This window comes from Pan troglodytes, chromosome 16 (assembly GCF_028858775.2).
Source record: "Pan troglodytes isolate AG18354 chromosome 16, NHGRI_mPanTro3-v2.0_pri, whole genome shotgun sequence".
NCBI lineage: Eukaryota > Metazoa > Chordata > Mammalia > Primates > Hominidae > Pan > Pan troglodytes.
In genome coordinates this window covers 60595784-60621593 of record NC_072414.2, presented here as the reverse complement: position 1 = coordinate 60621593, position 25810 = coordinate 60595784, and the positions used below count along the sequence as shown (strand labels likewise).

Below are 25810 nucleotides of genomic sequence, written 5' to 3'. Positions count from 1 at the left end.
TTACCCCAGCAGACTTTCTACCCTTTGTTGGGGGATTTCATCAGAGAAACTGGCTCCCCGCCCAACCCTGCCTGACACGCACAGTGGGAAGGCCTGGAAACCTTCTAGCCCTGGTCCTGCCTCCGCTGGCTGAGTGAGTGGCTAAGTGACGGCAGGCACACTCCCTCTCTGGGCCTCAGTTTGTTTATCTGCAAAACAAATAAATAATCACCCTACTATAGCTGCTTGATAAGACTCAGATTAAAAAAAGGAATGAGAGAATAAAACAGAGAAGGCACTTTGGAAATATAAAACTGATTCAAAAGCAAGATGTGGGACCAGGTGTTCCCTAAACGCAGACTTTTGAATGAGGTTGGAAGGGGAAGACGCTCTTTACTCCTGTGGCTTAAAATAACTTATCAGATTCATGGACAAGTGTTCTGTCCTTTCTGGGCCTCAGTTTAGTCATTTGTCAAACAAGAGGTTGAATGGAATCAGTGTTTTCCAAACTTCATAATTTGTGTATCACTGCCAACATGTTCTTGCCATTTCTACAAATCACCCGAACCATATTTATTTAAAATTTTTCTTTAAATTGGCTCTTTCTAACATTTAAATATCTGTACAAACATCATTCTAAGCAAGTTAAGCCATGACATCACAGTTTGATGTCCTAGCTACCATTTTTCCTAAAACACATTAAATAAATATACGACAATTAGGCCGGGCATGGTGGCTCACACCTGTAATCCCAGCACTTTGGGAGGCCAAGGCGGGCGGATCATCTGAGGTCAAGAGTTCGAGACCAGCCTGGCCAACATGGTGAAACCCCGTCTCTACTAAAAATATAAAAATTAGCCAGGTGTTGTGGCGTGCGCCTGTAATCCCAGCTACTCAGGAGGCTGAGGCAGGAGAGTTGCTTGAACCCGGGAGGCAAAGGCTGCAGTGAGTCAAGACTGTGCCACTGTACTCCAGCCTGGGAGACAGAGTGAGACTCTGTCTCAAAATAAAAAATAAAAAAAATATGACTCCACTTTCATCTTCTATAAAATGAGAGTGACGATGCCAGCATTGTCCACCCAAAAAGGAGAGAACACAGCAAGGAAAGACCTAGAGTTTATCTGGTCCTACTATTCACACTGAGTTTGCTGAGAATGAACACGTGCACACACACACACGCATGCACACACTCATATATATGTACATGTACACACTCATATATATGTACATGTACACACTCATATATATGTACATGTACATATATGTATGGGTACACATATGTATGTGTACATATATATATGGGTACACATATGTATGTGTACATATATATACACACACACACATTTACACCCAGCATTCACAATTACACCCAACCATGTTTATTCAGGTCCCGCTGGGACTATCTTGTGTACTGCTGGTAGTCTATGTCCATTTTTGAGAAGCAGAGGGAGAGAGAGCCATCTGGAACATTTCCAGCTCCAACAGTCCAAGGTTTACATCCATGTGATGCACGCACCTGGCACCAGCGCCATGACAGAAGCCCCAGGGGATGATAAGACAGTCCAGCCCTCTAAGACCTTTCAATCTTGCACACACAAAAAATGCTCTCCAATTGCTTCAGTGGGTTTTATTTGTATTTTATTTAAATCCTGCTCTAAGGCAGCACACTAAAATGCATACATTGCAGCAGGATGAAAATCTAAGTGATAAAATTCAGGCTAAAGGAAAGTGAGGGTAGGTGATCTAAGGCAAGGCAAAATGAATATATAAAAGGCTAATAGCTCTTGAATGCTCCCTGGAAGAGTAACACAGATTGGGGTCTGGGCTTCCTAGCAGTCAAAGTAAAAAGGAAAACATGATTCATCCTCCTTTCATTCCTATCAGTATGTGATATGTGAGCAATATCCTCAACTGCATCCCAAAGATAAATATGATGTAATTGTATCTGGGGTTGCTGACCTGACTAGGGAGATGCTGTTACCATCTTCTGACAAGTATCCCTGCCTCTCCTTGAGCCCATCTTCTATGCTGATGCCATTGTGATCCTCTCCTAGATAAATTTTTGATCACGTCACTTCCCTTTCTCAAGATCGCAAAATGTTTTCCTCTTCCCTACAGAATGAAATTTTAAATTTTCAGGCTTGTATTCGAACATCCCCTTGAACTAGCTCAAAGTATTTTTAGGGGCACATGTCTAGGAACCTCATATTTAGATCACAATGTAACTGCCTGAATTCAAATCCTGGCTCTACCACTTAGTAGCCATGTGACCTTGGGCAAGTTACATAACTTCTCTGAGTCCCATTTTCCTCTTTTGCAACATGAAGAGATAAAAAGTCCCTGCCTTGTGCTCGCCTCGGCAGCAAATATACTAAAAAGTCCCTGTCCTATAGGATTATTGAGAACCAAGTGTGATAACCCAGGAAGAGCACTGCTCATGTGCCAGGCACATCAGTGCTATCTCCTCAGCTGCGCACTCACGCCTCCCAGCCTTTGATCACACTGTTGCTTCCATCTGGCTGCCTTTCCCCTTTTCCTGTTTACTCAAATCTTTTCAAACATCTGGACTCAGCTCAAGTGCCACTTGAACTGGGAGCCTTCTGTGATTTTCCCAAATTAATTCATTTTTTGCTCCTTTTCCATAGCACATGATTTACATGTAATACAACATGTGTAATATATGCAACGCTCAACCCATGTTTCTCACACTGGAGGGTCACCTCCTACTAGTAGGTTATGAAATCAAAGTGGTAGGCTGCTACCAGTATTTTAAAAAAATGAAGCAGAGTAGAAAAGACTAGAAAATAGAGTGCATATCATGACCTTTGGTTTTGTTTTGTATATATAACATGTATTTGTGTGTGTGTGTGTGTGTATGCATGTGTGTGTATTGGGTCACAACAAAATGATTTTTCTCACTAGCAACTATAGCAAAAAAGTCTGAAAGCCACAGCACTAACTGGGTTCCTGGAGGGCAGGGACTGACTCTGTTCAACTCTGTCCCCAGCACTTAGTAGGAAGCTTGGGACATAGTAGACGCTCAATAAATATTTACTGAAGTGAATTGAAAAATCTAGTAATCCAGAATGGCATGTTACTAGGGCATTCCAGTAGCCTAAGATTCAAATGCAAACCCCCACATTCAGCCACAATCTCTAAGGGCCCCATTCAGGCACAGGGCTCACCCACTGGGATGACAACCACCCACTGGGGATTTCAAGTTGAGGTTGTTAGAAGTGAGTGGAAGAGCATAGTATGGCTTAGTCCCTGCTTACCCAGGACTCCCTCTTAAGACTCCACTTTCATCTTCTATAAAATGAGAGTGATGATGCCAGCATTGCCCACCCAACAGGGACAGAACATAGCAAGGAAAGACCTAGAGTTTATCTGGTCCTACTATTCACACTGAGTTTGCTGAGAATGAACATGTGCATACACACACACACCCAACCACACATATATAGTCACAGACACACACATACACACACGCACACTACCCTTCATTTTATAGGTGGGAATGTGGAGGTCCAGTATGGGCAAGTGACCTGCTCAAGGTCACACAGCTGGTGAGTAGCACAGCTGGGACTAGAACCAAGTCCTTTGGTTCCCAGACTACCAGTGAAGGGAGGACAAAGGATACATTAAACAGAAAAGTGCTTGAAAAACACAGAAGAGTGAAAAGTGGTGTGAGCCTAGCTCCAAGATCTGCAGAGACAAGAGGCCACAGGCCACAGTGGCTGATGCACCTGTCTCCTCCTCATTGCCTCTGGCTTCCCACCCATCCCCAGCCCCCACTCCCCACAGCCACCAGTGTCAGGATATGACTCGTCCTGCTCCCTGGAGCCCAAGAAAGCCAATGTTGTTGGAAAGCACGGGCTTGAAGGCTGACAGACCTGGCTCTGTCTCAGTCCCAGCAACACCTGGACCATTTTTTTGACCCCTCAGAGCCCTGCTTCCTCATCTGGTAACCAGGGTTACTACTCTCCATATACCTGGTTCTTGGGAAAATTCAATGAGACAAGGCAAGTTAAATACCTAATGTTTGTAAACTTTAGTTCCTTCCTTTCCCTTCTTCCTTTGAAACCCTTTGTTTCATCCTCAGGCATGCCTTCCAAATAAAACAAAACTCCAATTCTGCAAGGCTTCTCAGATCCATGCAGTTGGAATTAATCTGGCTGTCTGTGTTTGGTTCCAGAACCAAATCCAGTTTGGCACACTGTGCCATCCCTCTGCGCACACCTGTCTGTCTCCCCCATGAGACCATGTGCACCCAAGAGGCAAGACCCAGCTCTTGGGGCCCTTGGTAACGCTAGCCCTCGCCCATGGGAGATCTCGCAGATGACATGGGATTGCCTGCTTGCGCTGGGGCCCACGTGCTGACACAGCCGTACTCACCGCCTGTCAGAATCATTCGACCGCGGCCTAGAAGACTTGCACAATGGCCCACGGCACCCAGCAGGCGGTTTGAATCTGGATCCAGGGCAGCTGCCTGCTTTTAAGGGAGTGGAGCATGGCAGTAAAGCCAGCAGGCCGGGCAGCAAGAGACCTTGGTGGGGGCTGGGTGACCTTGAGCAAGACCTTCCCCTTCTGTTGGAGTCATAGTAAAGTTCCAAAATCTATAAATAAGACTAAAAATAATGCTAAGTACTTTTCTGAGAAGAAACTAGGATGACCAGAGAGCTTTTTAAAGCTATACATTTCCTGCCCAAGATTCTTAACCCTTTTTCCCCCGAATAAGTGCATCTGAGGTGATGGGGAAGAGGCAGGGGTATTATTTTGAGAAGGCTCCAGTGATAATTCTGATTAGCCATATCCCCGACAGCAACCCAATTATGCCCATCATTATACTGTTTACTACAAAAGCACAGGCCATAGAGTCAGTCCTTGGGCAATTACTCAACCAGTCTGAGCTGGGTTCTTCCATCACAGAACGGAGAAAAGGCTTCATGTTGGACAGGGTTGCTGGGAGGAGGGAGCGAGCCACTGCATGTAAACCACCCAGCAGGTCTGGCCCACAGTAGGTGTTCTATAAACGGCAGCCTCCTCCACCCTGCTCATCTGGGCGAAGTTTATGTCTCTATCAAGCAGTAAGCATCTAGGAAGGACGGCTATGGTCTTCTTTCTTGTCTCAGTCCTTTCGGGCTTCTGTAGCAAAATACCATAAACTGAGTGGCTTATGAACAACAGAAATTTATTTCTCATGGCTCTGGAGGCTGGGAAGTCCAAGACCAGGGCACTGGCAGATTTGGTGTCTGGTGATGGCCCACTTTCTGATTCACTGATGGGCCTTCTAGCTGCATCCTCACATAGTGGAAGACACAAGGGCCTCTCAGGGGTCTCTTTTATAAGTGAACTAATCCCATTCATGAGGCCTTAATCTTCATGATTTATCATAAAGGTGACTGGTTAATAACCAATCACCCCAAGGGCTCCACCTCTTAATAACTTTAGGGGTTAAGATTTCAACATGGATTTTGGAAGAACACAAACATTTTTCAACCGTAGCACTTCTGCTTCTCATCTAAGCCTAAGCCACAGCCAATGGCTCAGGAATGGAAACATCACAAATATTTGAAAACCCTTTTGCATCTCACAAACATCCACTGTGTGATTGCCCTACACCAGGCCCCCCGGGTTACACAGAGAGGAGCAAGACCTGGCTGCACCCCTCAAGAGTCCTGGTCCAGGGAAAATGACTGATTCTCTGTCCACTTTGATTAGGAAGGATGACATTAGTCTTGTCTCATGGGTGCCCTAGGGAACTACTAACGAATTGGGGTCACGGTTAGTCAGAGAGACCCAGTTAATGACCAAGCAGTGCATCCTGAGCCGGCCTAGGAGCCCTGGGAGGTGGAGGATCATTTCTCTGGCTGCCCTGAACCTGAACTAAGCCATTACTCCTGCTTCAGCCAGGAAAGCCTGCTGTGGCACCCACAATGCCCTCACCTCTCTCCTCTCAGAGGCAGCATTGAGATGCCCAGCTCCTGTACACAGCATCCCCACCATCCCACCCTCTCACATCCCAGTGCCTGGTAAACAGGACTCTGTGGGGAGCAAGCCCCCACCCCACCCGACTTCCACACACAGGAGCTTTGTCCCAGCTGCTGCTGCATAATACATGGGCGCAGGCCCGGACCAGCCTCGGGACCATCTTGGACAACAGGCCCGTCACTAAGAGGCTGTGAGGGGCACAGTCAGGACACAAAGCGCTCCAGTCAGAGCTGAGAGGAGCGGATAAAGGGCCCGCTGCAGCCCTGGAACCAGCCCCTCCCCCAGCACACAAAGCAGGAACGGAAAGGAAGCCGCTTCCCCAGAGGGCTCCTGGGAGTCCTGAAATCCTCCCAGGCACTTTCCAGCACAGCCTCCAGACACATCCTTGACCGTGAGGGCTCCGGGGCTTTCCTCTCATGACCCTCTAAAGTCATTCAGGAGCTCTCCTTGTCTTAGTCCCCATGTCTTTTCTTTAAAATAGTTTCTCCAACAAGTTACTGACTTGGCAGGGTCTGGTATGCTCCTTTGTGTCTTAATGGTGGTTTCTAATCTTGGCTGGCCCGGAGGCTCCTCATCTACCCAAACTCATGCATTAGAGGGAAAACAATAAAGAAGAATAAGAGAGGGACATTACGAATCACCTCCCAGGTACTTCGTAAAAGAAGCTATGCACAATTTTATGTGATAATACGGCACCTTCCTTTCGCAAGATATTTAAATAGAACAAATCCACTTGCAACTATCTCTATAGAAGCAGAATTGGCGACTTACATGTAACTCATTTAACAATAAAGATCTGGATGATTTGTTTCTGAACCACCCTGATAACACATTAAGATGTGTTCACAGGTTCTCCCTGGCACAGAGACATATATTCTAGGGACCACTCCCAGAGATTCTGATTTGGGAGGTCTGTGTGAGAACCCAAGAATCTGCATTTTAACAAGCACCCAAGAGATTCCAATGCAGGTGGTCCACTGATGACACCTTTAAGGCACGGTGATGATTGAAAAATTATGGGCTTCAAATATACAGATAGGTACCACACACTGGTGGCTAACTGAACAACCCACAACAAACTAAATCTATAATAAGGAAGCTAAACTCACAGCAATTTATAATTGAAAAGCAAAAATAGCAGCAGTTGGACATTGGAGCTAAGTCAAGATGACAATGAGAACAAAGTGTTCTTACTAAGACTTTCAGGAGTTTCAGCCATCTATACAGGTATACACAGTAGGAGCTTTGCCAAGGACTGCAAAGATGCCAGACCTCTTAGTAGAATATTGATTTCAAGGCCCTGAAAAACTCTTAGGGATGTGCTAATTTAGGTTTACAAATGCAACGGTTTGATAACCCCTGTTTAATTCAGGAGGATATCTGTAAGCAGCTTCTGGTTGCATATTAAAATAAAAGTCTATGGCATTGTGCGTCATTGGTTCTTAACAAGCCAAGGAAGTGCTTGCAATTCCAAATCTGTTCTCAATCCTTCAGGGAGAACCTTGCCAGCCACCAGGGGACTGAAGACTGGTCCTTCAAGATTTGCCACATAGAGAGAAAGAAGGGAAGTTCTGAGAGGGTTGAAATGGGGAAGAAGTCAGGTTCAATCTATTTTGATGAACCCTAATTTGATAAGCCATTTTAATATGCCGCTTCTACCATCACACGGATTTTTGAAGCCCTGAAGCTCTGGGTTTGAAGATTTGTTTTTTGCAGAAATTGCTCATTTCCCGTTCTTCTATTCTGGATTCTGTTCTTCTATTCTCTCTCATAGTAATAGTCTCAGTTTTTATCAGGAAAAAAACTACATTTCCCAGGTGCCTTTGCAACCTAGTATGTGGTCATGCGATAAAGTGTTGGCCAACTGGATGTAAGCTGGATGTAAGACTAAAGGCTGCTTCCATTACATGCCTCTTCTGGACCTCTCCAGAAAGACAGAAAGCAGCAGGTTTCTCTGAAGGGCCATCAGGAGTTTTGGTGAAGTGAGACAGGGGAGTCCCATGTCATCCTGAACCTGGCTGTACTGATTCCCTGTGCAGTCCCATAGGAGTGAATGGCTCTGATGTCCTGGACCTGGGAAAGGAACTCCAGAAAGTTGTTCCAGGCCCTAAGGAAAAATGAGCCACAAGGAGCAAGGGAGCTGGGGTCAGTTACAAACCAGATACTGTCACCTTTCTCTCCCCAAATGCTGGGAACTCCCAAGCTACAGATTTGCAGAGCTGGTGGAATCCTAAAGATCTTCCTGCCCCATTCCCTCATTTGCAGAGGAGGAGACTGCGGCGTGAGGATCATGAGTTTCTTCATGTGAAGTCACGAGTTCATGGTCAGTTAGAGAGCAAGTTATCATCAGCAGACCAAGGTGTGAACTCAGATTGCCTGGCCCCATCCAGTTCAGTGCTCTTTCTAGACTTTGTGCTCCAACTGCTGAACAGCCCATCTCCCTGGAACTCAAGGGTGTGAAAAATCTTACCAAACAACCTCCTGTCAACCCAACAGCTCTCAGTTTTCCTGCTCTACCCCAGACCTCAGAGCACTCACTTCCACATCACCCATTCCAGTATTCCAGGACTCCTCTGCAGTGTTGGACATTTCTCATTCTCCTTTTCTCTGTCTCTTCTTTCTCTGCCCCTTCTCACGCACACCTCCTCTCATACATATATGCAGTCATTCACTACTGATTTGTCCTTACGATCATCATTTCAAAGCCTATACACAAAGAATGCCACAGAAAATAAGAGCTTAATAAGTATAGTGCCCATCTTTATCCTTCCATATTCACATATTTACTTTTAGACCTTTTCAATGTGTACATGCATCTGCATCCAGAGCTTCTAAGATCCTCATTTGTTTTGTCTCATTTTATCTATTCCTGAGAATCTACTCCGATAAACAATGAGCAGTGTGGACACATTTCATGTTCAGGGATGCTTCTTGAAAGTAGAAAGTTGAGGCCGGGTGCAGTGGCTCCTGCCTATAGCCTCCGCACTTTGGGCAGTGGAGGTGGGTGGATGGCTTGAGCCCAGGAGTTTGAGACCAGCCTGGGCAACATAGCAAGACCCAGTCTCTATGAAAAATACAAAAATTAGCCAGCATGGTGGTGCACACCTCTAGTCCCAGCTACTTGGGAGGCTGAGGTGGGAGGATCACTTGAGCCTGGGAGGTTGAGGCTGCAGTGAGCTGAGATCATGCCACTGCACACCAGCCTGGGTGACAGAGTAAGATCTTGTCTCAAAAAAAAAAGAAAAAAAGTGGAAAATTGGAACAACCTAAATGTCTAACATAAGAGGCTAATAAAAATATGTTTATATTCATAAAATAAACTATTATATAGGCATAAAAATCATACTTTGAAGCACATTCCATATCTTAATAAATCTAATTCAATCAATTGTAGAACTGACCATTATTTTACATCCATCTAGGAAAAAGATGTAGTAATTAACTATGACATGCTTTCAGTTGAAGATATATCCAAACAGAGATAAAAAAATTTGAAATATTATAATCAGTAAAATATGGTATAAATAATACAATGGGGAAACGCTCCTGATGCCATGTTGTAATATCAAAGGCAAAAGGTAGTAAATTGTCATATACAGTCATGGGGAAAAAAACAAACAAACAAGTGAAAGGAAAACACCCAATGCAAAGGGTGGTATCTTGGGAGGGTAGGGCAAAGTATGATTTCAAAATTTCATCTTTACACTTTTCTGATTTTTCAAATTTTCCAGAATGAACATGTATCATTTTTACAATCTGAAATAGACACTGTTATTTTTTAAAAATAAATACAAATGGATACAATGGAACAAGAGAATCATGGAGCGTGTTACTCCAGACTCTGCATTCTTCTTTTCCATCATCTCCAACATGCGTGTACATATAGAGAACTGGTTCCCACGAGTCATGCTCAGTGGCTCAGTGGTGGGGCGCATTTTCTCATGTTGATGAACTGAGGTTGGATTAGCTTAGCTGTTGTTCAGTACGTGAAATGTTTCCCAATTGTTTTGCTAACACAAACAAAGCTTTGTACAGGGTACTTCTTTCATTTTCTCCCTGGGATTCTTTCCTTGGCTGCGTCGAGGGTGTGGAATGGAAGGTGCTACCTGCCATCAGTTCTGGGTGTTAGTTCACATCTTTGTGAGTGGGAGTCAAGGGACAGTGAGGTGTCTAAGGTTCATTTCCACGCTGATGCTCTGTTTCTCTATGTGAATATTCTGGACTGGCCTGATGCCCTATTGGCCTCCCAAACCTGCCTCACAGAAACGGAAATTATTTGACTGGGCCTCAGAGTACCCTACTCTGCAAGGTGAGAAGCCATTTTAATAAGTGAAATCAACACATCAATGCCTTGGGAGTAACATATACTCAGGTATAGAAGCAGACATAGGATCTAGTCTGGGACTAGGTTTCTACAAATTTAAACGCACAGGATGCTGGAGGAGGGGCTTTGTGATGGAAGGATGGGAGAATAGGAGGGGAGAGAGGATGTATGAGGGAGGGGATGTGAGCGAAAGAGCAAGGGGTCTGTTGTTCCTGGAACAAGGGGGTCTGGAGATCAGGGAGGAAGACAAGCCTGGGGCCAGGCAGCAAGGGGTCTTAGATGTTAAATTGGGGGTATACAGGAAAAGGATGCATGCAGGGCCCAAGCCAGCCCCCAGCCCTTCACTAGGCCTTGAGGCAAGTGCAGCACTTCAGGGCAGGGAGTGGTTCAACCATTTGCTTTGTAAACGAGGCGCTAGAGAACCTGTCTCGTCCTATGAAGTCCTAGCTCCTCTTCTGGGCGCATCCATTGACATTTAGTGAGGGCTGCTGACACTGGAACCAGAGGGCTGCAGGGTCCCTGAGGATAAGGCCCATTTCCCCGAGATCTCTGCACCGTTCAATGCCTACTACCTAAGAGGAGCTCAGCGATATTCACCTAGTTAATTCTGAATAACACATGGAATTGTCACCGCATCCATTTTCTCTCTATGCCTGAGTTTCTGGCCAGGTTTTATCAAGAGAAGGAGGGTGGGTAGAGGGGAGAGGCTGGTTGCACAATTACAGGGTCCCCTGGGGATAGGCTAGCTGGCCAATGTGGATGATTCATGCGGATTCCAGGTCAAGCTAGTGTACTGAACCAGACCGCTTCGTGCTCCCCTACCCCAGCCCACCCTGCCTGCCATCACAGTCAGTGACGCGGCCCACAGGCTGCTGTACAGCCCTCCAGTCCCAGGGCATGGGCTGACCCCAGCTCACCCCTGGAGAGCCAGAGCAACGGCCTTCCATCAGTAGCTTTCATGCCTTTGGTTAAGTCACAGGATGTCCTGGAAGAAGAATGGCAGTGAGGGAGCAGTGGGGAGGGGACAGCGGGCTCAGGCCTGGCAGTGGAAGGAGCTGGGAGACCAGCAGCAAAGAGGAGATGAAAACCCCATTTACTCCCCCAACTCCAAAAGAGATGTGGATTCGGGAGGGAAGGCCCCTGCCCTGGAGCTCAGACATTTCCCTTCCTTTTCCTCTCCACCCAAGTCTGGGACAGAGGCTCAATTCCTCACACCTAGATGCTTGATGTGGACCACAAACTGATGCCCTGCCCCAAAGCCTGCACAGCCACAGCCCTCTTCTTAAATACAGGCCCTGCTGGGAGAAATAAGATGGTCACTAACAGCCTGGTGTGACTCAGTTCACCAGATCCTCTTCTCCTTTGCTAGATAACGCTCAGACAGGGAACAATGGGGCAGGACAAATTCTCTTGACAGCAAATGTGTCCCTTTCAGGTGACCATCCCCCCCAACACCACCACCACAATGCCCCATGCTCATGTTGCTCTTGTCACCTGCAATCCTTTTCCCTCTCCCTGCGTATCTGCCTAACCCAAATCCCAACCATCCCTGGAGGCCCAGTTCCAATGCTGCTCCTTCCTTCCTGGAACCCAGTGCACCGTGCAGGCAGCCGGGGGCCCTGGCCTCAGCATTTCTCCAGCCATGTGGCTTCTAATTCCAAGTTGATTTCCTCTCTGCTGCACCTTGAGGATAGGGTCTGAGTTTGAGCGTTCATTCTCTTTCTGTCTCTCTCTCTCTCTCTCTTCCTAGTACCCAGTGGGAGTTTTGGTAAACACTTGTTGAATGGATGGATGGAGGCTAAAATAGCAAACACAGTGGAAGGGAATGATGATGCTGAGGATGACAGTGCGGAATTTCAACTCCCCTCCTGGAGCCCCATAACTCTTCAAAGCCAGCTGTGGGAAGCCTGAGAAAGGGCATTCGGGAGTCTGGGCAGGGGAGGGGTGGAGAACAAAGCCATGAGGCTCCAACCATTCAGGATGCAGGAATGCTTGTTCATGGGGAGTTCCCTCCCTAGGAGAGGAGGAACTGGGAAGTAGAGGGGAGTATGTTCCCTGACCCACAGGTCTCTCATCATTCTCCAACAGATCCCTTCACTGCACAGAGCCAAGTCCTTGAAAAACAGAATGTCCCCCAATACACACACACGCACGCGTGCACACTCACACAGAGCAATACCAGGAAGTGGATGGGGGCTCCCTGGGGGAGAGGGCTGGGCTCCCAGCCAGTCAGTGGGTCAGCTTGGGCTGCCTGGCCTGGCCAGGGGAGTTGTCCTTCAGGCCGAAGTCCTCCAGGGGACCACAGTGTGGGGGAGGGAGAACTTGCCTTGCTGGCTTTTCTCCCAGGAGGCCTGGAAACTGTAACCACCAATGTTCGGGTCTGGGCTGGCCATGCGCAGCCAGCCACAGGAGTCCAAGCCCTGATCATGCCACCCTGGGCCCCTGCCTAGCTCTTCACAAAGGATGCCTGTGGGCCTGCAGTGGCCGTGCTCAGGCCCCCAGGTCTGGTTTGGGTTGCCTAAGTGCAAGGGAAGGAAACCTTGCCCCAGAGGTAGGTAGCAGGAAAGGTGGGATATGTTCTTTCACGTTGGTGGCATTTCACCAGTGTCAAAGGACATAGGCCTCTGCAAAGCTGTGGTCTGGCAGCTGCAGCTGAGCCCATGTAGACCCCCTCACTCCCATTCACTCCCAAGGCCCTGTTTCATGAGGTGCTATGCCCAAGGGCATGTGATTTTGACCAGAAGATGATAAAGGTCCTGGGGTCTTGTCACATGGCATCTGCTCCTGGAGTCCTGGTCTGACCTCTCTTAGAAAGGAGTGAAAAATGAGAGCTAAAAGGGCATTTTTTTTTTTTTTTTTTTTTGAGATAGGGTCTCACTCTGTCACCCAGGCTGGAGTGTAGTAACACAATCTTAGCTCACTGCAACCTCAAATTTCTGGGCTCAAGCAATCCTCCCACCTCAGCGTCCCAAGTAGCTGGGACCACAAGCACGCATCACTGCACCAGGCTGATTTTTAAATTTTTTGTAGAGATGGGTTCTCGCTATGTCGTCCAGGCTGGTCTCAAACTCCTGGCTTCAAGAGATCCTGCCACCTCGGTCTCCTGAAGTGTTGGGATCACAGGCATGAGCCACCGCGCCTGGCCCAAAGAAGCTCTTTATAAAAAAGACTTTGAGGCAGGTTCCATGTCCTCTCCAGTGGAATCTGGGTGTGGAAGTGACCCTATGTGACTTCTGAGGCTAGGTCATAAGGGATCATACATTCTTCCTTGTTTGTTGGAACACTTGCTCCTGGAGCCCCAAGTCATCATGTAAAATATCTGACTACTCTGAGGCAGCCATGCCATGAGGAAGCTCAAGCCATGCGGAGACACCATGTGTAGATGCTCCAGTCAACAGTCCCAGCCCAGTCCAGCCTTCAAGTCATCCCAGTCCAGGCACCAAACATGAGTGTGAAGACACTTCCAGATGATTCTCAGATGTCACCCTCATCATTTAGGTCTTCCTAGCAGAGACCCCAGACATGGTGGAACAGAGACAAACTATCCCCTCTGTGCCTGGCCCACAAAATCCTTGAGGCCCCTTGCTAACCCCTCCACCTACTTCAAAAGCCCAATATCTATCTCGAGCTTGGTGAGCCAGGGAGAAAACCAGGGGAGACTCAAGATGTTTGGAGAAGGCTCCTTCTTGTAGTGCCCTCCAGCTTTGGCTGTGAAGGCTCTGATCAGCTGGCTTGCCCCTTCCCTGGTTCTGAGTCAATCCACAGTCAATGGAGGATATATTGAGCACCTACAAAGTGCCTGCCCTGTGAAACAGCTCCAGGGGTCCCGTAATGTCTTCCATGTCCACCCCTCCATGCTCAAGAAACTCACCCTCTATCTGGGGCCATCAGAAGCTGACCAAAGATATCAGAGGAAACATAACTCCGTGTTCAGTTATGCTCTGGATTTTTCTGTGCCTGTCCCAGTTTCAAATACTCTGCCCCCACTCTACCCATGAGCTAGCAAAATATCCTCATCCTTTCAATGTTTCTGTATCCAAACTGTATTTTCTACACAGCCTCTTCCACTCAGAAGCAGCTCAAAAATTCTCTCAGGCCATGTGCCAGAATTTGGGGTATGGAAAATATTTACTTTAAGGAAAGCGCCTGACCAACAACTGTACCATTCAGTGTAGCAGGACGGTACTTACATGTGCTATAAGTCATGCTGCCCACATGTAAGGCCCTATGCTGGGGAACACAGGGACCATCAGTGCAGTCCTAGATTCACTGGAATTATCCAGGGAGCTTGGAATAAATGCTGATGCCCAACCACAGCCCAGAGGCCGTGATTCACTGGCCTGGAGGGATCTCCAGGTGATTCTAATATGTTTGCTTGGCTAAGCCCCACCACCCTAACTCCCTTTGCCTGAGGTCATTCATGCTCAGGGCTTTAAACACCATCTACAGGCTGATGGCTCCAAAATTCCCACTCCTGGTCTAGGCCTCTTTTTTGACCATTAGACCCTCCTTTTGGATTCTTGCAGTCACCTTTGACCTAACATGGTAGAGCTAAACTACTGGTCTTCTCCCCACCCCAATCTGCTTCTCTGCCACCATGACTTTCAGTAAATGAGGCTTCACCCACCCAGCTGCTCACCCTCAAAACCCAAGAGCCGGCCAGGCGCTGTGGCTCACTGCTATAATCCCAGCACTTTGGGAGGTCAAGGTGGGCGAATCACGAGGTCAGGAGTTTGAGACCTGCCTGACCAACATGGTGAAACCCCCGTCTCTACTAAAATACAAAAATTAGCTGAGTGTGGTGGCGGGTGCCTGTAATCACAGATACTCAGGAGGCCAAGGCAGGAGAATTGCTTGAACCCGGGAGGTGGAGGTTGCAGTGAGCTGAGATATTGCACCACTGCACTCCAGCCTGGGCAACACAGCGAGACTCCATCTCAAAAAAAAAAACAAAAAAAAAAACCAAGAGCCCTCTGTGACTCCTCCCAGCCCACTTCTAGGTCCTGTCCGTTCTCCCTTCACTTTCCAGTCTTGAAGCATCTGTACTTTCCAAACAATTTTTACACAGTTACAATCATGATATGCATAAAACTTTATGTCCCACCTTTTTCACTTAGCATGAATATTTTCCCACATTGCCATATCATTTTGGTATTATAATTTTTAACGGCTGCAGAATATTCCATTGAATCAATGCTTCCTAATTTACTCAGCCAGTCTCATACCATTAGGCCTTTATTTTGTTCCCAATGTTTCATTGTTATAAATAATGCCGTGATGAGCATCTTGATGCATAGAGTTTTTCCCCGCCTTTGGATTATTTCCTTTGGACAGGTTCCCAGAAGCGGGATTACTAGGTCACAGGATATGGACATTTTTATGGCTTGTGGTGTCTGTTGCCAAATTGCTCTCCAAATGGGTGATCCCACTTTACTTTATGTGTCTTTGATAATGGCTTATACAACTTTGGACGACACTGCCATAGGACCCAGGACAGTGCTAAGCAGCTGGGAGATTGAGGTTTTTCTTTTCAAAACTTCTTTTTTTTCTCCTTGAGACGGAGTCTCGCTCTGTTGCCCAGACTGGAGTGTAGTGGCATGATCTCAGCTCACCACAACCTCTGCCTCCCAGGTTCAAGCGATTCTCCTGCCTCAGTCTCCTGAGTAGCTGGGATTACAGGTGTGTGCCACCATGCCTGGCTAATTTTTGTGTTTTTAGTAGACACAGGGTTTCACTATGTTGGCCAGATTGGTCTTGAACTCCTGACCTCGTGATCAGCCCGCCTTGGCCTCCCAAAGTGCTGGAATTACAGGCGTGAGCCACCATGCCCAGCCTCAAAACTTCTTAACAGCTTGCTTAATTTTCTCCTAATTATTAAAGTAAAAAATGCACAATCTAGAAAGGCAAACAGAAAAGTATAACCATGTAAACAAAAGCACCCATAATCCCACCTTTCCATAGGTTCTCAGAAGGTGTGATTTCTGATTGTTGGAATGCTGGGATGAGGAATTGGGGCTGAATTTACACAGAAGGGAGGTTTTTCTTTTAAATCACAACTTATACATAGAGAGGACTCCAGCCTTTCCAGAGTGGTCCTCTGGGGAGGACACACACATATTCTAGCCATGCTGCTGAGATAAAGTCACCTTTTAAAAAAAAAACCACACCTTTTTAATTTCCTGGTATGAAATTCTGCTTAGGACTGGCAAGGCATTCTTAGGGCTATCCTCAGTGACGGCAATCTTTGCCCTTGTTAATAGGGTTCCTCTCCTCAGCCATAATCCCAAATCATTCCGGAACACACTTGTTCTGCTCATGGTAGGAAAGGCGGTTTGGGGGTGGGGGCTGACCATGAAGAATGGAACCAATTTCCTGATGGTAGAAGCTGCTACTGAGAGCTGCTCTCAGGAAGGTCCCAAAAACTCTGAGCAATGCTGGAGCCCTGGAGTATGCATCAAGGGAAGGGGGCGCCCAGAGTGACAATACTGACAAGGGAACGTGATAAGAACGACGAGGGGCGGCTCATGCCTGTGGAGTGCTGACTGTGTGCCGGGCTCTGTGCCAAGTGCTTTCTGTATATGAAATACACTCAGTGCTCACAACGCTTCTATGGGGTAAGAATTTGGACCCCAGCAGTCTTGACTCCACAGCCTGGGCTCTTATGCTGAACCTCCTGGTGTACATGTTCTAGTATGAGCCTCTGAAGGAGACCAGCTGCCCTTCTGAATTCTACAACATGGCACTCTTCCCCATGTTCTGTCCCTTGAGCTCCAAACTCAGATCCAGCATCCCCTACGTATTAGCCTGCTCAGGCTGCCATAACAGAATGCCACAGGCTGGGAGCTTAAACAACAGATATTTATTTCGTACAGTTCTGGAGGCTGTAAGTCCAACATCAAGGTCCAGCAGGGTTGGTTTCTGGTGAGGCCTCTCTTCCTGGTTTGCAGATGGCCGTCTTCTTGCTGTGTCCTCTGTGCACATGTGGAGAGAGAGTGAGCTCTCTGGTGTCTATTTTCTTATAAGGACACCAGTCCTACTGGGCCAGGGCTCTGCCTTTATGACCTCATTTACCCTGAATTATCTCTTTAAAGGCCCTGTCTCCAAACACACTGGGGCTTAGGGCTTCAACATATGAATTAGGGGGATACAATTCAGCCCACAGCACCATGTCACCCTAACTCTGCCCTAAACACATGGACTCCTTGACATCTGCTGATGACCTTGCACTGTTGCTGCAGTTTGTCCTCCACGAAGGCTCTTCTGTCTCAGGCCTCACACTAGTATGATTAGCAAGTGTGTTTTTTTAAGATAATAATTATTTGGAGGTTACAGGCCAACTTTCACTCCTCTGTGCATACCCTCCCATCCATCCACTCATTCATTCATTCAATTCATTTATTTGTTTGACAACACAGTCATCCAGCAACTAGTTTAGTAAGCACCTACTGCGACCACGTACTGTGTTAGCCCTGGGACTTCCATGGCATGTAAGACACAGTGGACAATTCTGCATCCTAATTCCAGCCAACCTACCCACTTCTCTCTCCATCTGTCTTACTCTCTCACCCCAGGCAACCAATGTCTCTCACCTCCTATCCTAACAGACCCTTGACAGACCCATCCTTGAGCAGGGGGCTCTTTGACACCTTCCTGCTCAGGGGAAACAGATGGTGTTAAGGCAGTGTGGAAGCTGTTTCTAGGCAAGGGATTGCAAAGCTGTGTGTCCACCCCCTGCCCCAAGAAAACAAAATTATATATATCCCAACCAGGGAAACACGTGTGCTTGCAAGATTCGTACAGGCAGTCCCTCTTTTCCCAGGAAACAGGCTTGCTTCCACGAGACATTTTTATTAGAAAACAGAGAGGAATTGCTTCTTAGTGTTCTCAGGAAGAAAGTGGGTGTTGCACATTGCACAGAACCTCCTTCACTGATGTAGAGAACTATGAAACTGGCAGTCACACCTCACATCTATCATCCCTACCTCAAGGGGGGCAATAAAAGGAAGGGAAACCCTAGAGCAGGCAGAGCTATGGGGGCTCCCACCAGCCAGGCTGATCAGAGCCCTGGGAACCGTGGAGGTTACAGCTGGATCCTGTTTAACATAGTACACGATAGGGAGAGGCGGTTAAAGACACAGCAAGAGCGCTTTTTGCTCATCTCTCTCTTAGTGACCTAAAATTTCCATATCAAAGTGAATTACAACATGTAGGTAAAACGTGTGTGTGTGTGTGTGTGTGTGTGTGTGTGTGTGTGTGTGAGATCAGCCCCTAATTTGGGCAGGACCAAATATCTCAATCATGGCAAAACCCTTCCTGTCTCTCAATTCTTCCCTTCCACAGCACCAAGAGTGTTTAAAAAAAATCATTTCTACTAATCAAAAAAATACACGTCAGAGTGGTCTTTTAAAACATAAACCTAGTGTCATTCCCCGGAATAAGGCCAGTCAACAGTTCCCCCCACTCCCACCTCAGGACCAAGTCCGTGGTCCTTGCGAATGGGATTATGATGGCTGCTGTGATTTGAATGTGTCTCCACCAGAACTCAGACGGTGCCAATGTGATGGTATTCGAGGCAGGTCCTTTCAGAGGTGATTAGGCCATGAGGGCTCCTCCCTGGTGAATGGGATTAAGGCATTTATTTAAAAAAAAAAAAAAGCCTTCCCATTGCGTTTGGCCTTCTGCCTTCTGCCTTCCGCCATGCTGGGACACAATGATCCTCCCCCTCTGGAGGATGCAGCTCTTGCCAAACAAAAGAACTTGCTGATGACTTGATCTTGGACTTCCCAGGCTCCAGAGCTATGAGAAATCAATTTCTGTTCTTTATAAATGGCTCAGGTGTTTTATTATAGCAGCACAGAGGGACTAAGACAATAGCCCTCCCAGGCCTGGGCCCTGCCCCAGCACCACTAAGCAAGCCCCAGCTGCACTCAACTTCTTTCTGCTCCTTAAAGCCCTCATTTCTTCTCCGGCCTTCGCACACACAGCCATTCCCTTGACCTCAGCCACGCTTCCCAGCTGTTCTCTTGACCAAATCCTCCTCTTCCTTCACATCTCTGCTTCCAGGCCACCCCTGGGGCAGGCCTTCTGATGCCCCGACACTGTGTGGCTGCTGCTCCTCCAGGCCCCCACAGGCACCCTCATCCTAGCCCTCCTCGCACTGCGTGCTCATGGCCGCAATCCCCACCTCACACCACTCTGGACTGTAAGCTCCGTGCAGGCTGAGGCCTCTGCCACACTTACTGTTTTATCCTCGGTGCCTACCAAAAGGCACAGCACCTGACAACGCTCAGAGGATGCTGGCTGAATGAGGCCCAGGGACGGGTGGAACACTCAACCTCCCAGTGCTGCCAACCCCATCCTGTCCCCGCCTGCCGCCCTGGAGCCCAGCGGCAGTATCTTAACCATCTCTACATCCCAGGGCCTGGCACAGAGCTTGGCACTCAAGCCAAGAAATGTTCAAGAAACGTTTGCTGCACTAAGGGGAGATGGTGTGGAGGAGCGAGGAGAGAATGCGGCTTTCTGGACAGCTTTTCCAATGGCTACCTCTACCTGTCAACCATTCACACACCCACAAAACCTTCCTGCCACCCCATCCCCGTCGAGGGAGGCACACACACCACAGGAGTGCCCCTGCCTTAAAGGCTGGCTAGGAGGTGTCCTCTCCCTTTTAATTAAAAGTCAGACAGGCAGCCTCCTCCCTACTCATTCCTCTCTCTCCGGTCATTTCTAGAAACCGAGAATCAGCAGGACAGCCGGGAAGGTGGTGTTGTGGTTGTGGGGAAATTGCTGGGTTTGCATCTCTCCCTCCTCACCTTCCTCCCACGCTTCTTGTCTCCCCGTGGGGGACCAGACTGAGGGGCAGGGCCAGGAAGCTGGAGGCTGGGCCAGGGCTGTCCCATTTACTGTTTTCATTTCCTCAAATGTCCTTTTCTTCTCCACATCTTCCCCAAAGGCCTGGTTTTAGGGCATCCCCTCTTCCTTAGATAGGGAAGGCAAAGTGTCTGCCCACTGGTCAGCACCCATGGTCATAGTGGGCAGAAGGGTATCTGAAGGCCCCAAAAGCCACATCCACAGAAAAGACCCCCCAGCCTGGGTCCGGGGGTGGGACGGAGTTCAGAAAGAGGCTGTTAACAAAGACCGCTTTGTCTTTCTGACTAAGTCCTACAGGTACCCAGGTCTAGGACCCCAGAGAGGAGGGCAGCGGTGGTTATGCATGCTGGAGGAGCTTGTCTGCTGGTGGGAAGGGAGCATAGTGTATACTCAGGGAAGTCCACTCCTTGGCAGATTGTGCTGAAAAATGTCCCTGGCTCACAAACCAAGCACAGTGGCAGAATGGGGCTGGGAAAGATGCAAACATTGAGGAAGGCTTCCTGGAGGAGGTGACACTGGAGCCAGGCCTCCGTGGAGGAGTGCAATTTTCACATTTTAGAAAGATTTGCAAAACAACAGCACTTAGGCTATTGGAATTTGATGTGCTGTGTGTGTGGTTTTTAGATGGAGGCTTGTTTGTTGAAGAAATCTTCAGCCAACAATAAGGCTGTGGGATCATCCATCTGCGAGTATCTTTTATCCCTGAAGCACTGAGACAGACTGGAGGCTACACACAGAAACTGTCTCTACTCCCTCTGCCAGCCCCAGGTCCCCTCTGGAGGGGGCCTACCCCAAGCAGCAGGGACAGCAGCAGCAGTCCACACCAAGGGGTGGGAGGGGCATGCCTCCTAGCCAGTCTCCAAGGACGCAGTTCATTATGATGCATCCTCGTTGCCATGGAGACCCCAGGCCCACAGAGCCTGGCTAATAGTCCCTGAATTCACTCAGGCCTCGAGCACAATTAGACAAGATTAATTTTTGAGTCACAGCATAATGAGACCCGGATGTCCGGAAAGCATGTGGCAGCCTCCCAGGGGAGGGGAGAGCCTGGGGAGGGCACACTACTGTCATGAGGTCACCAGGGCACTGCCTCTCTTGGGTGGAAGGTCTGAGGGGCAGTGGAGAGTGCATTCCCTCCTTTAGAATTTCTCAAGGGCAACCCAGATCTGTCTGGGCAGCGTGGGGGTGGGGCAATTGAAGAAAGGAAGAATAAGCTCCCTATATCCGTCTCAGACCCTTGTGGGGACAGAGTTGGGTGGCTTTATTCTGCTCCCTCTGATGAATTTGCCAACGAATGCATCTTATATGGCTAAAGCTATGATGCATGCACAGAATAGATTCTTATATCCATGCAAAAAATATAAATACATCATTCAAAAACCTGTAATTGAACATCTATAGGGCCAGGCACGGCAGGAGCACCCAATGGGATCTGTGGCGCGACACGCTCCCTCCCACTCAGGGCATGGGGCTTGCCCTCTGGCAGGAGAGACAAGACATGTTCAGATATAACTATCTCATCAGAGCAGTGAGAAGGATGGAGTTTGGAGCAAGGAGAGATCAGAGAAGGCTCTGTGGAGGAGGTCGCACTTTGGGCTTTGAAAGCAGGAATCAGACTTTTCAAGTAGAGAGGGAGCAGGAAAGCAGAGGTTGAGTTTGGGGGCAGCAAGCCGACCAGTGTCTGGTTTGGGCAGGGGCCAAGGAGGTAAATGGTGGCCAGAGAGTGAAGGCTTTGCATGCCCAGCCAAGTGGTTTGGGCAGGGCCGAGCCAAAGGATGGGGCAACGGGCTCTAGGAATACAGGCTGGTGGATCCCCTAACCCCTAGCCTCACTCTCCTAGTCCAGACCAGCTCCAGACCCAGCTTGGGCCTGTTCCCAGGACAGACTCACAGCACAGCTGCCCCAGCTCCCATCCCCACCAGCTTCCCGCAAGCAGAGTCACTCTTCCAGGCCTCAGGAGAGTCTGGACAGAACAGAAACTTTCTTTTGGCAGCGTGTCTATACAAACCCCCAGATTTCTAAACAAAGTCCAGTTAGCAGATTAGCTCCTTGGTGCCCAGCAAAGAGATGGGAAGGCACAGAGGAGAGCTAGGTTTGCGGTAGAATTAAAACTCCAAAGTGAGGAGCTGGGGAGATTACACTGCTGCAGAGGGGCGTTCAAGGCCAAGCGGGCTCCAGGGCAGGAATGGAGTCTGGAGACAGGCATGCTGGTGCTCACCAGGGACTGGCTTCTCTAGTCTAGGGTGTGAACTCCTTCTGGCTTCTCTCAGGTTGAGTCCTTTTTTAGAAAGCAGGCCTACTCTCTAGAGAAAATTGGACTGCTGCCCTTGGATCATTTTTTCCCCAGAAGGTTACTATTAGTGAAAATCACTGACCACGCAAAATAGAGAAGCAGAGACAGCAGAACTTCCCATTTATCTCCACCCCCTACCAACGCGCACGCTTACGTGCACACACACAGCAGTTCTAGGAGGGTTTAGCAATGCTAAAATCCTAAAACCCACATGGCCTGGGCCAGGAACCAGCTCAGTTCCCTGAGAGCCAGGACACCCCAATTCCAGCCAGACTGTCCGCCCTCTTCTCCAGGGGCTGCCTACAGAGCCCAGGGCACTGAGCTTCAGCCTCTGGGATCCGATTCTCTGAAACAGTGAAAATGCTCTCAGAGCCAAGTCTATGGAACAAGGTGGATGATCCAGGTGGTGGAGGGGGTCTGGATCTGAAGAAAAGGTGGAGAAATCAGCGCCACCTCTTTCTCCTGGGTTCTCCATCACTCTTGACTGTGTGGCCATGGTTCTCCACTGACTTCTAACTCATACCCACCCCCACAGACACATCAACTTCCAAAACGTCACCCTGCATCCTGCCCTCCTCTCAGTCCTCACTGGATCCCCCTGGTCAGCTCAGGCCTCTCGCCTGGACCACCACAGTGGCCCCCTAATGGGTCAGGTGCCTCCACACCAGCCAAGAGCAATGGGTCTAACTGTGCAGGCCACTGGGAGAGGGACAAGGATGGGAACCGCAGGCTGGACTTTTGCCCGAGGTTCCTCTCTGCCCTTGTTCACCACAGTAACCCTGGTGAAGCCTCTGAGCTCCATAGCAATGGAGGATTTTGTTTGTTTGGTCTTTTTTATTTTTTATTTATTTATTTATTTTTTTGATGGGGGGGAAACAGAAATTAGGGAGAAGTGATTGGCTAAATGCAATGCTTTTGAGAGGCCAAACAGCCAGGCAGTTAACAGCATGGGCCCTGGGGCACAATGGGGATGCAATAGAACCCTGGTTCCATTTCCGTTGTGTGACCTTGGGCATGCTGCTTAACCCCTTGGAGCCTCAGTTTCACAGAATGGGCATAACAGTAGAAGCCATCTCCCTGTGCTTCCTAGGTATTGAAAGGGTGATATGAGGTGCGTGTAAAACAAATAGGACTGCCCCTGGAACATGGTAAGCGCTGAATAAGCATTAGTGATTCTGTCCTACTCGTTAGTATTTTGTTGCTGGTGAATTAAAATCCCACAGCATCTCCCCTCCCTGTCACCCCAAAACCAGGCCAGCCTGGAAAAGATGTGCCAGCAACCAGGCGAGCAAAGCCACCTCTCTCTGTCATTTCTCCTTGACCCGAGAAGGCTGTGCCTCTTAATTGCTCTTTGGTTTTATGCAATTTGAAATGAGCAGGCCACCAATTCCCTGCAGGAAAAAAAAAAAAAGATATATATGCTTCTGCTCAAAATACTAATGAGGTTGGACTCGAGGTGAGGCTGGCAGGGGAGGGCGGTCCCTGAGGACTTCTGCGGAGCCCTGCTGGCCCTGCAGGAGGACAAGACCCAGTTTGGCGCACCCTCCAGAAGGCAGGCAGGAGGAGAGCCACTGGATGGGCTCCATGGGCCCCAGGTCAGGAGGCCAGAGTGGCTGGGGTGGCCTGTGGGAAGGGGCGTGGGGAGTGCTCTGCGTGATGCGCGGCCATTTCTCCCCGTGGGTTTGTGGATCTGGATCTTCTCCCAGGAGCTCCGGGAAGACTCTGCCTGCTGTGTTGTACCCCTCTCCTCCCACACCATCCCCAAGGCCTGAAGAGGCATCTTCCCTGTGCCTGCTGCCTCTGCCCTGGCTCCATCCTCATCACCTCAACATGGCTGCTGGGCTCCAAGCCTCCAGCCTTATCCTTCACCTATCTGTCCTCCCAGTCAGTCGAGAAGTATTAGTGAGCAGCTAGCACAGGCCAGCCTTATGGGAGCCAGAACCCACCTTCCCCTTCAATCTCCTTTCCCACCAGACCAGGCCTGCTCACTGTGCTTTCCGTGGCAGGCAGGCTCCTGCTGGAGCCTCAAAATTGCTTCTCTCTCAGCCAGAAAGATCCCCCTAGATCCCATGGGGCTCTATCCCCCCTTCATTCCACAGGGGATCCCCTTCTCACAACCCCCACCCCCTACCCCCCATGCCCCTGTATTTTCTTTAACAGCATTTCTACCACTGATGTCAGGATTGTGTTCTGTCCTGTCTCCCCATCCTCCTGGGCCTGTCCCTGAGGGCAGGGACTGTTCCCGTTTTATTCACCCACGTGGACTGTCCCATCACCTAGGGTCATGGGCACAGTGCATGCTTAATGAAGATTTATTGTTGTGGAATCTAATGACTTCGTCGCATCTCTTTACTACTAAAAGGCTCTTCATGGATGGACTGATACACATGGGCCCAGGAACAGCACTCCTGCACAACTCCCACCTCCCCGCAAGCCGCCCCCAAGCCCTCATCACCTTCCCAGCCCCCGACCCTCCACGCTCAAACCTCACTGGGCACCCTCGTGGCTCGGGAGCACCCCACGGCGTCGCTGCCCTGGCCTCTGCTCATGCTGCTCCTTCCCTCACCTAGGTTCAGAGCCACACTCCAACACCGCCTCCTCCCAGACGCCCGCTCCGTCTCACCAGGGTCCCTCGGCCTTTAGGACTCGCATTCAATGCTGAGCCAATGGCTTCATCCGTATTTGTTTGCCCGTCTGCCTCCCAGGCAGAATTCAACTTCCTTAAAGGCTGGGGAAATTGGTCCCCTCTGTGTGTCCACTGAGCCAGTACAGAGCCTGGCATGGAGCAGGTGCTTAATTGATGGTATTTTGTATTAAGATTTGGATTGGTCTAGTGATAATAACTGTTATTAACTTTACCACTCATGAGGTCCACCATGGGAAACAGGAAGACCAAGCCAGTCACAGAGCTGAGAACAGAACCCACCCCTGGGAGAAGCCCCTGAAGCCCTGCCCAAGGGGCTGAACTGAGGGAAGGGGGTCCCAGTCCCCTAAAGGAGGACAGCGGATATCTGAGCCCTGCTGCATGCTCAGGGCCTGGAGCCACAGGCTTCTATATCTGACGACAAGGCGTATCCCACTGTCATGGGGAAGTGCTGCCTTGCTTCTCTGGTGTCTGCAACTCCCAGGGATGTAAACTGGACATCCATGTCCCCCTTCCTGGGAGGAAATCCTGCCAGTGTTCTCAGGGACACAGGACAGCAGGGCTTAGCTGGAGGAGGAAAGAGGGAGGGGGCCCCTTTGTCCCAACCTGAGGCAGGGTAGGGTCCAGCTCAAGAGAGTACTCTCTCTGGCCTGACCCCACAAGTCACAGCTGAGGCTGCCACTTGGCTGGCCACTCAGCCAGTTCTCTG

General features: G+C 49.0%; 1 protein-coding gene across 1 annotated transcript in view; it reads right to left on the bottom strand.

Moving 5' to 3' along the window:
• CORO2B (coronin 2B) overlaps window positions 1-25810 on the bottom strand; it is a 148623-nt gene that overhangs the window by 106699 nt on the left and 16114 nt on the right. The window lies entirely within an intron of this gene.